At 38.2% G+C, this 12320-nt stretch overlaps 1 protein-coding gene and 1 long non-coding RNA gene across 2 annotated transcripts in view; both read right to left on the bottom strand.

Annotated features, from left to right (window-relative positions):
• Positions 1–12320, bottom strand: part of LOC122646318 (plastidal glycolate/glycerate translocator 1, chloroplastic-like) — a 179532-nt gene that overhangs the window by 164280 nt on the left and 2932 nt on the right. The gene's annotated exons all lie outside the window — the stretch shown is intronic.
• LOC122646320 lies at positions 4439–11023 on the bottom strand. The gene is made up of 2 exons (XR_006330592.1): positions 10888–11023; positions 4439–4646 (listed from the first exon to the last, which is right to left on the bottom strand). It is a non-coding gene; the product is annotated as an uncharacterized LOC122646320 (long non-coding RNA).

The following is a 12320-nucleotide window of genomic DNA, read 5'->3' as shown; positions in this document are numbered from 1 at the left end:
AATGACTCTGCTGACATGGCACTGACACCCAACCGTCAGACCGTGCAACGTCAAATTCGCGACAAAAAATAAGCTCGGCTCGACCGCAAAAATCTTCCAGACAAGCGGACCAAGAAACTTCACTCATCAGTGCCGAGCCGACCCCTGATGAGTGGGGGGGGCCTGTGATGAGGCATAAAACACCCCTCCTATCAGAGGCTGCCACATGGCCGACCCGACCTCAGTCCGAGAATCGAGTTGGGCCGAGCAGGAGATCGGGCTGACCCCATCTCCGATAAGTCACCTGATAGAGCCAGACTCGAGCGAGCTAGCCGTTGGCTGAGGCCGAGCTCATACAGGTCAGCCATAGACTCCTGGCCGAGCTTGCGGCCGAGACCAACCTCTGAGGCCGATCTCCCTTGCCGACCTCCTCTGCCGACCCCCTGGGCCGACCTCCGAGGCCGAGCCCTCCTCCACTGAAGCTGCCATAGCACCCCACCGGGGATCTCCGGGCCACGTCAGCGCATCCCGAGAATCACGGGATAAGGATCGAGCCACGATCCCAGCGCAACACGGAATCGTACTCTACATGGACTCTTACCTTAACAAGAGTCCGACCCCGAAAATAGCTCTCCACTCCGCTCTACGCGAGAGAACCTTCCAAAAGAAGGACTCCTACCATACTAGGACTCTCCCAACCGCCTCATCTCCTCCTCACTCTATAAATACCCAGGTATGGAGCACCATTGATCATCTGGCTTTTTACTAGCTGTTACGCTGTTGCATTGGAGACCTGACTTGAGCATCGGAGAGTCCTAGGCCGGAGCCACACCGGCTCTCTTGTGCTCATCGCTTGGTTTTTGCAGGCTCATCCGTGGGCGAACCGGGCATCGGAGGTTTTCACATGCAACAGGCAGTACTAGTGTACATGCCCTAGATTAAGGGTGTCAAACGGTGCGGTTCTGGTTCAGTGCACATATTGCAAAGTAGAAATCAAAACTGCACCGGATAAGAATCACCCAAAATCATAATCATTTTATATGCAGTGCGGTTTTAACGGTTTTTATTTGGTTTTTGTTATCCGGTTTACATGCGGTTTGTAATTCCGATCGATTTCACCTTTGTATCTTTTAATTTTATTTTCCACATTCTTTTTATGTGGGAGAAATTATATTGTTTAATACACATCTAACTCTAGGCAAAGTTCACTTAGACATGCTAGTTGTACTGATAATTTTAAGTGATTAATCAAAGCCACATAGTACCGCAAGGGAACCAAGCTGAGGACATCACCAATCCATACCCCACTCAATTCATTAACAAAGTTCACTAAGACATGCTTGTTGCAATAATTTTTTAGAGTGATTACTAAAACCTTCCGTCCCTTCATAAATTTGACACTGACAGTGAAATTAAAAAAATCTCAATAAGAAGTCCTAATATTTTAGAGTGCTTAACCCCATTATTAAACAAATAGAATATTCCTAATCTCGGTTTTTTACCCAGTTTCTATTTGGTTAATTGACGGTTTTCTGGTTTTGAACCGAATCGAACCGGTATTAGAACCTATGAAATCAGAATCGCGTCATTTTTAGATGGTCGGTTCCGGTTCCGACAATCGATTTCGGTTCCATTTTGACACCCTTACCCTAGATTCCATGACAATGATGTTGTTTAGTGGAGGGTTGATGCATATTTAATATGCAGGGGTATTTCTGGGATTTGCTAATTATTAATTGATTTATTTAAATTAGTATGGACTTGATGCTAATTAATTAAAGGCCCATTAATGTTTAAATTAGTTAATTAAAATTATTCCTTTTTAAATTTTGTTTCTTCACTAATTAGAAGCCCATCAAAGTTTCAAGTCAAACAGGAGAGAGAGAGTCAGACTCTCACAGGGAATGGGGAAGCTCATAAGAGCTTCTCCTATTTAAACACACCAGGGGTACAGATTTTTCTAACCCTAGCCTTGGATGGATTTTCTGCCCCCCTACTCTAGAAAATCCGTTCCAAGCACTCTCTCCTCTGTCCTTCTCTTTTGCTCTCTTGCTCTCTAGAGCTTTGAGAACTGGTTAGGAGATTGGAAACTTGGTTTTTCAGATTGGATCCAAGTCTTGGAGAAGAAATTCTGGTTTGGCTTAGGGATCTTCTACTGCATCAAGAAAATCCAGATTAGGGCTTGGTTGATCGGCTTGTTAGGGGAAGAACCATTATCTAGAGGAGGAGCAACACTTGAGGCTCAACAGGTTAACAAATCTTAAAGTTTGTTTTATACATTAAGTGTTTTAATTATTTGATAATCATGGGATGTAAAAGAAACCCGAATCAATTTATTTTTCGCTACGCATTCGGGTATGGGATGGTTTCCTCTTTCCATGGGATGGAAAAGAGATGATTTTCTCTCTTCTTGCGGATCCCATATTTTCATGGGATAAAAAAAAAGAGAGGGTTTGATAATAAATTTTTATACCAAACCCTAATGGGGATTCACTAGGGTTACCTTGGGCAACCATGGGAGACCCGAATTTTATTTAGAGTTCCCATGGGCAAACATGGGATTGCCCTAGGATCACCATGGGAGACCATGGGCTGAACCATATTTTCCAATATTTGTGAATCCAACATGATGGACAATTAATTCATGTGTTAGATGATCCCATGGACTGTAATTTGTCAACACATTGTAGAAGGAGGAGGAGGAAGAGGTACTCAGGTACATACCTAGAACTTATGTTGCAACCACCAACTTTTCTGCCATCGACATTAAAGAGGAATAAGAAGACCAAATGGATTGCATTTGTTAAATTGTAACTTCAAATAAGATGTTCTTTAATTTCATGTCTCCCTCTTATATTCGGAAGAAAAAAAATCATTTCACATATAAACCACCCTCAAATTTATATCTTTAAGGGAAAAAATATCATATTTTACATCTCAAAAACCCCCTTGGTATGTGCACACCTTAGTCGCCTAGACGACAAGCGCCGCCTAGATTTGCCTTGGCACCATGACAACTAGGGGGCCACCTTTGAGGAAAATATTTCGGGGTTTACATGGGGGTAATTTCAGGAATTGAATCTCTCTTTTTTTTTTTTTCCCCTTTAAATTGGTAGCAACGGAGGTTATTATGATCAAGAGGGAATTCTTTGTAAAAAGAGAGAAGAGAAGAAGAGAGCTTGTAACCCTAATCTCCATTGCTATTGAAGATGCTCTCATCTCACTGTGCGTGTATGCACCTTGCCGAACCATCTATATATAGCCTTGCATTGTGATTGTATGAAGGCTCTTTTTCCTTTGTTGCGTTTTGTTTTCTATATCGTGGTTAGGATTCAATTTTTACACAACTATGGTAGCATTTTCCACAAGAAGGGAATGGCAAGAATTACCATTTCCACCAATGAAGTGAATTAAATGGTGTTCTATTTGAACAACACTGAACCAAGCATTTCTATTGTACTTTCCACAAGATAGCAATGGCAAGAATGATCATTTCCATAGTCCCTTAACCTTGATTGAAAGTGTGGATGAGATCAAGATCCCAAAGATGCATGGATGTTTTTTGCAACAATGATTATTACAGTTTAAGTAAATAATATTAGGGTAAATTACAGATCACCCCCTGGTTTTCAATCGAAACTCAGATCACCCCGTGGTTTTTGAAAAAACTCAAATGTCCCCCTCTACAGTAATGGTGTTAGTCTGTTGTTACTTATTGGTGTGAAAGGACTATTTTACCCTTGTACTAAAACATTAGAATTAAATTTACAATACTACCCTTCCTTCATCTTCAACATTGGTCAAGGGTAGTTTAGGGATTTAAATTTATTTAACTGGTTGACATCATCACATAACAGCATAAAACTAACGTTAGGGACTAATTTGTCATTTTGGGGTCTAAATCAGGGGGTGATTTGAGCTTTTTCAAAAACCAGGGGGTGATCTGAGTTTCGGTTAAAAATCAGGGGGTGATTTGTAATTATTCGATGAAACTAGTTGAGTTCAACTACATACAATTAAGAAGTATGTTTCATATTTGATACTTCCTGAAGTTGAATAAGACATTCTGTCAATTTCTGTATAAATATTTCCATATTATAATGGTTAAGTTGCGCTATTGCAATGTGTTGGCTGCGGGTACGGAACTTGGAAGCAGTCTCTCCTACGAAGCATGGGGTAAGGATTCCCTGCAGTTGCAGACGATCTTTTTATTTATTTTTTTATTTTTCTATTTCCATATTATTTTACTGCAGCCATGAAACATAAAAAGGAAAATGGATTTACAAGTTTTTGCATAAAGGTTCTCCTTTTACAATAACCAAAAGCTGCTTTGTGATCAACATACAATCGCTATATTTTCCTGAAGAACAATTATACTATGCATATGGAAGCTAGTGGTACTGGTGGGCTGTACAAAAGACAATAGAAGCCTTTCCCAAAAATCAGAATACTATTTGAGGGCAAGGATACTCATATTGATGCCCAAAATATAATTGTGTGAAACTTGCAAATAATTTTATCCAATTATCAGAAGCAGGCTGTGCCTGAATGCTGGAACTGAACAAATTAATGTGCCAAATATACCAGTTAGAGCATAAGCGATTGCACAAAAAGGAAGGGCTTCAGGCTCCTTTGCTGATAATGCTGCCGTTCCAAATCCATGAGAGCTGAAACAACCACCGGAAGAGAAATTTCAGCTATGGTTAGCAATTCATCATGCATCAAAACAATGGCACAAGGATGCCTCATGAATATTTGGTTCTAACAATGAAAGATTGTGCTGTAACATTTGTTAAGGAATAATAAATTTTTTATTACGTTTTAAACTACATATTCCAGGCAAAGATGCAGTATGTTTTACATATAAATACATTTATATAGATTTTATATTTTTTATGCCACACTTCTCAGCAAGCCATATTCTTTGCAGTCCATATCCTTCCCTAAATATTTTATTTTTGCTTAATTTTCAATCAAGGCAGTGTTTTCTAGGTCTGCACAAAAACACATTAGTGTTTTTAGTAATATCATATTTCCTAATTGATAGACTTTGAACGTGTAACAGATGAGAACTTTAAACAGAACCAGAACAAGAGAAAAGAGAGAGCAAGTAAAGGATAACTAACCCAGCAATAGAATTAATTGCAATCTGTCACAGGTCTTCAATCAATATATAAAACAATGTAATAATGTAAGTTACAATCTCATAAGGACTCATAAGCACAATAGGAAACTAATTAGAGATAAACTAGGAAACCAATAAGACCTATCACGATGGGGACTCTCCCCTGTATGAATATTTTCTCCTTCATTTTCATCTTAGTCATTCTCTATTAACTATGATTGTCAAGAAGGAAGCTTGGAACTGCATTTGCATCATGCAAAATTATGGTTTGGTTGGTTTCTATACAGAACCTGTGAAATAACTCATGATCACCAAGTCAACTCAAAACTCAGCTATTGACGTGATTCTTCCAGAAATTTGAGATAAAGGTAATTTCGTCAAGTTGTCTGCTCTTCCTGTAATTCAACGAGTCATCTTTAGTGGCCTGAGTTTCTGAAAGGCTTTTAAGAATTGAAGCTCGATTGTCTATCAATGTGTAGCATAGTTGTCAAGTCGTCGCCTTGTCTTCTAGACACTTTGGTCACCTTGGTTGTCTTGATTGCCTAGGCGGGCGCCTTAGTTGCTTTGCCTGTAGGCCCCCTCCAACACCTTGGGTCTCCTAGACGGCATGACAACTATGATTTGTAGAGTTAAAATAAAGCAGGAACTGGGAAAGGGCAGCCTTTCTATTGAGCTATTGAGTTGCCCTGCCCGCCATTCCTAACATCAAGGAAAGAATGGAATAAGGGCAGCCTTTTCTATATGAGCTACTGAGCTAACCAACGGGAAAACAGATACGGTTGTTGGGGAGGAGAAGAGAGACAATTGGAGCTTAGTGTTGTTGCATGTCCATCCGTAGATACTAAGTGATATATACTAGGAAAAGTAGATGAAAACTACTTCGAAACAAGCAGACCTGTCAAGCTTTAGCAATATAAACCTAACAACACTTTGATGTGTTCTTAAGTTATATATTTCATACTATTCATACACATACCAATTTCATATTATTCATACACATAGATACCTCTCTATATTTCATACTATTCATACACAGATACCTATATTATTCATACACTTAGACACCTCTTTCTCTCTCTCTCTTTCCCCCACCTCAATTTGAGACCTCATTTGAATTTGAGAAGAAAATTATTGATTTTTCTTGAGCAAGTACAGGATTTTGTCCACACTGTATAATGAATCTTCCACGCTGATCTGAATAGTGCCTCACATAGTAGTCTGTATATTAGTATGGCATAGACATATACAACTTCAGATGCTGTCATCTTGATAAATCCTTGAAAGAAGGTGTTATCAAATTACTCAGCCCAAGTTTCTACCTGATCAACTTTCCCTTGTGAGGTCCATTACTAGTGACTACTTTCATTCAGTCTACTAGCAATTCTATTAGTGTTACCTCCTTAATCCTCACATTTGGACATTTCAATTCAAATTGCATCCTCCTCCCAATGGTAACAGGAGTATTCAGCAGCAAATTGAAGATTACATTCACCAGAGTCGGTGCTGGCAACACATTTGTGTGTTAAGCGGGGAGGGGGGGGGGGTTTAGATCCTGGGCTGAAAAGATATAGGGAAGTCAATTTTTTTTTTGTAGAATGATTCAGTTTGCTGTCCATTTCTGAGTTTAGATCCTGGGCTGAAAAGATATAGGGAAGTCAATTTTTTTTTTTGTAGAATGATTCAGTTTGCTGTCCATTTCTGAGAGTCAAAATCAGTCTGGATTGATACTCTAGTCACATGATCCTCCACTGCTCTGCCTGCTTAAACTACCATTACAAAATTCTGTCTTTTTTTTTTCATACCATCTTGATATTGACTCTTAACCATTTACTCCTTAATAGGCAATCTAAGGATTAAGAGTGGAACCAGAGTTGGCAAGCTATGATAACAGATGTTGTAGCCAGAAAGGCTATTAGATGCATGACAGAAAGGCCTATGCTTGGTAGGTCAATTTAAATGAGAGTCCTCTTCAGTTTAGAAATCATCATACAGAAAATTTAACTCCTAACCAAATCAATTAAGAAAACCCTTCATAAAATAGGAATTCCAACTATCCACCATCTTCCTTCTATTTTTGTTTCCCTTTTGTCAGCTTCACCCTCCCAGTTCCATAGTTGTCACTCTTCCTACTAACTGCCACTATGTCCAATTGAGTTTACAGGTTACCAGATGCATCTGTTTAAACCTTTTTCTAGCATGTTTCTGAGCTCTTAAATTTTCAAGTAATTAGAGCAGTGTAACATAAAAATTAAATGATTTTAACCAACATCAATCTGAATTAGAAGAAAAACCAGATAAATTTTATTCAACAATTTATCTTTGAAAATTAGGATGCTTACGTTGCTGCTTTAAGATATCAATCTCTTTATTGAAGTGTATGCCTTAAGAGACATAAAATAAGTACAAGGTAAAAAGGGTTGGACAAGCTTTGGTGATGGGTTTCTAGAAGCCTAACAGATTAAGATCAGAAACTCAGTTGAAACCAGAATCACAGCAAATAAATAAGGAACAGAATTAACGAATAATTGATAAAACAGTGATCTGGATCTCAGATTTGAATCAAATCTCAATGGATCACAATATTGAGACATAGGAACAGAATATTGAAATTTGAACTCGATTCAAGGGTCTGTTCTTGAGTTTCAGAAGAATCCTACTTGAGATAGGACTTCCCAACTACGAATCGATTTCTGCAATAACTTTTGCAAATATTAACTAGTGACAAAGAGGGTTATAAGAAGAAAATATGACAAGACCTCTCACCTGAATTTTCTAGGATCCGCCAACAGTGTTGGAATATCACCAATGGAGTAGTTGAATCTCACAACCAGTTTCTGAGTCACACAGAAGAACAGCAAAAACCCATGCTTTATTCATAATAAAATCCGCATGCCTTAATGGCTGGTTACAAGTATATATAAACACTCTAAATATGACTCATAACATGACAAGAAATGGCTAAATCAACTAGTAATCAAACAACCAAACCTGGAACTGGACAATCTCAATGCAACTGAGACTGGACAATCTACAAAGGCCTACCGAGCTGCCAGTTAACCCAATTGTTGCAGTCAAAGAAGCAGAAAAATAAAGGAAGCTAGTTTGAGTTCTGACAAGTTGATCAGAACATGTGAGTGTTTCAATAGTTGAATCTTTATTAAAAATTGCTGCCATTTCGGGAGGAGCCGTTGCAAGTGGATTGGCACTACTGCTAGTGCCCACATACGGCATCGAGTCTCCCCGGGTTGAAAAAACATGCCCACGAGTTTTGTTGTGGCGTAGAATGAACACTGCGGGAGTAATATGCATCTTCAATGAAAAATAAATTTGGTAGCACACAATGAAGAAAATCCATAACCTTGGGAACCTTCTCGTCACAGTAGCCAGGTGGGATCACGAACTCTATGAAATCCTCCACAACAAGAACAAAATCTTGAATATTCATGACTTCACATGGAGTATTCTCAAAGTAGTCCTTAAAAATAACCTCATCTAGTATCACTGCTGCAACCTTGTCTTTGATATCTTTTTTGAGTTCTGCAACATTATCTTCCACGACAAAAGTTTTTGCATGTTGAACCTCTTCCTTAAAATCTTCAAGAATTGTATCATCTTTGTTGTCACAGTCTGCTTTGCTTTCTTCATCTTTAGCTTCGCTCTTGAAGTGAAGGAAAATCTTCTGCCTTACAAAGAACTTGATTTTCACCTTGAATCATTGATTCCTATACGATTGTTGTCTTCTCTTTACCTTCACAATGCACATCAAACTTGTGTAGGAGAACTGGATTCTCCTTCGTTGGGTTCATCTAAAGTCATAGGTTCATCTTCTTTAGATGCTTCTTTCGTTTCTTTCTTTGATGGTGCAAAGTTGAGGTCAGCCTGTGCTTTAACAATTTTTGTGTCAAACTTCCAACATTCTCCAACTTGCAAACTGAATTTCATAGATGGCTGCTTAAAATTATCTTCAGCGTTGAAGGCCTTTGGTGATATTCTTGTTGAAGAAAAGAGCTTTCTTTAGATATGCTCTGGTAGGTACTTGTTCTTCAACTCATGCTTCATCTCTTACCAAGTTCTAGGTTCACTCTTCTAACTTTGAGCCTCTCTTCATAGATTCTCCACCATTCTTTACCATGACCAGTCACTCGCAAATAAACAAATCTAAGCTTCCTCTCTTATAACAAGTTGTACCAATCAAAATATTCCTCTAGAGAAGCTAACCAATTAAAGAATATCCATGGGTTCATTTGTCCAGAAAAGTAAGAAACTTCTGGTTTCACCATCTTTGTAGTATTATCAGTCCTCATATGGTAAGTGTTGTTTTCAGATGTACTCCCTCTTTGAACTCTAATTGTATTATTAGTAGCTAAACCAATAGGTGTCTCTCTATCAACTCCATGATTTTCAAAAATTTTAGGTGGGTTAGGATAGAATCCTCACGTTGTTGTTCCATGACAACAAGTTTGCCAGATAACTTCTGTATACTTTCAACCATTTCGAATGAGGGTTCAATTAAGGTGGCCGTGTCAGAAGGCATTGGTTCACTTTATGATACCAATTAATGGGTTTCTAGAAGCCTAAGGGATTAGATTCAGAAACTCATTTGAAAACCAGAATCGCAGTAAGAACCAGAATTAAAGAATAGGTGATAAAACAGTGATCTGGATTTCAAATTTGAGTCAAATTTTCATGGATCACTATATTCAGATATAGGAATAAAATATCAAAAGTTGAACTTGATCCAAGGATCTGATCTCGAGTTTCAGAAGAATCTTACTTGAGATAGGACTTCCCAACTAGAATCGATTTCTGTAATAACTTTTATAGAGATTAACTAATGAAGAAGAGGGTTATAAGAAGAAGAGAGGAACAGACCTCTCACCTAGACTTGCTGCAATCCCACTAGCAGTATTGGAATCGCACCAATGGAGTAGTTGAATCTCACCACCAGTTTCTAAGTCACACAAAAGAACAGCAAAAACCCATGCTTTATTCATAAAAATCCATATGCCTTAAATGGCTGGTTACAAGTATATATAAACTCTCCAAATATGACTTATAACATGACTAGAAATAGCCTAAACCAACTAGTAATCAAATACTTGATTGACAAATAAAAGACTTAAAACAACTGCTAAACTGACTCAAGAACCTTCAGCAGTGGTTGGAGTCCTAAACCAACTAGGACTTGACATAATGAAAGAAAATCAACTCATAACAGAACTGGATTTATAGATTCCAAATCGATCCTGTAGGCCACATAAACATAATCAAAATAGGAAAAGAAACTGAAAACGTAAGGATTCCATAGAAAAATTAGGAATTCTGAAATTGCTGAAACCACAAGTTCTTCTTCTTTTGGGAATGCTGCTAGTGCCCAAATATTGCGTCATTCGGTCATAGGATGTACCCAATGACAAGTGAATTAAAACTTGACTGTCCTCCTGCAACAAGAGGGTCAAATACTCAAGTGACACTGATTCATTTAAATGGACATAACCAAGTACTCCTCCACTTAATTTATTTTCCAAGTATTTGATAATAGCAAAGCAAAGTTTACAAAATTGTGAAAATCTATAACTGAATTTCAGAGAAGCATCAAACAACTATTTAGGTAGCCACTTCATTTATCAACAGCCCAAGTATTTTCTGTGTACATGAATGGGTATGGAAGTCTGTAAATAGTCAGATCCATAATGTTCAAATTCAATGTGGTCGTCGTGAACTATCCACTGGTATGGTATTAATAGATGTGAATTTATAACTATGAAGATAATTGTGCATACCTAGATGCCGTTGCAATTCCTCGAGCTATAGGATCATTCAAACGAAGTTTGTCAAGCATCATTAGTACAAAATTTGCACCCACAAGACCAGTTAAAACAACTGCAGCACCTGTGATGGATGCATTGGCATCTGCAATTAACAAGATAACCACATTGATTAAAACAAAGATTGAAGTTTAGAAAAGAGTTGCATGCAATCACAGGGTGTGTGCGGTGGTTCACTAGAACGCAGGGATAAGGCTATGTACTTTATGACCCCCCCCAGACCCCGCAGTGGCGGAGCCTCGTGCACTGGGTATGCCCCATTTTGGTTCACTATGAGAAATATGAACACCAAAATTATGTTGAGTACTTGACACGAAGTCCAACACCCTCCTCCCACCCACCCTCCCCACCCCCAAAGAAAAGAAGAATATGATCGAAAATATTCACAACCTACTTGGTACTCCCTGTCAAAATTGTGTTTTCTGGAACAGATAATTCTCAGGAAACAAGATTAACTATTTCAAATTGTAAAGCATCAAGAGTTAGTGTACCTTCAAAGAGGGAGGCAATGCTGAGGGCTAATGCAAGTGTTATACATTTAGGCAAAATCGATACAGTCAAAGCAGGTTTCAGGCCAACAAGACGCCCTATGAGTGCAGTTGAATACAATGAGAAAAATGAGGAGATGATCACAGATACGAAAATCTCCGTCGCATGCCTCTTTACAAGCTGAAATTTGTACAGGACAACAAATATCATTTTCAACAGGCAATAAGAAAGAAAAAAAAGGGGGAAAATGAAGAGGTAAATCATGGTGTTCAACTGTGCATTAGGTAGATGTCATGAGCTATTTGCCTACCAAAAGAGCTCAGGCCCATCTGATGCAAATACTGGAGCTTGTTCACAATAAAACGAGTTCGACCAGATCTTAACCTCATTCAAAATTTGTTTCCTTTCATTGTGCATTAATATTTCCCAAACTGCTCCATATTATCCCTCCCTTCTAAAAGAATGCATTTAGAGTGCAAATTAACAATCTTGTAGCTGAATCTATTTTCGGATAAGGAAATCTCTTATATGGAAACTGTAAAATGGTAGTGCATATTAATGTATTCCATGCAACAAGATGCTGTCGGCATGAGGCCTTTGGCCAACTAGAACATACCTCAAATATGCCTAGAGTAACAGTGACAATAACTACAACACCTATAAGACATTAAGATGAAGTATTTTTATCATGGGAGATTTGAACTATATTGAACTACATTTTTTAATAAGTAGTGGTTGGTCACCTTTCTCTGTTTGAACATTGAAAAGGCAAAAGAAATAATAACAGATCCCAAAAATTTCATCAGAATGTCACCAGCTCCAGGGTTAAATGAAACTTTCGTGAGATAATATCCTGCACGGAAGAACTATACATGATTCTATGTATGAGTCGTAAAAAA

The sequence above is a fragment of the Telopea speciosissima genome, chromosome 11, assembly GCF_018873765.1.
Source record: "Telopea speciosissima isolate NSW1024214 ecotype Mountain lineage chromosome 11, Tspe_v1, whole genome shotgun sequence".
Taxonomy (NCBI): Eukaryota; Viridiplantae; Streptophyta; class Magnoliopsida; order Proteales; family Proteaceae; genus Telopea; species Telopea speciosissima.
The sequence above is the reverse complement of the archived record's forward strand: the minus strand, read 5'-3'. Positions and strand labels throughout refer to the sequence as shown.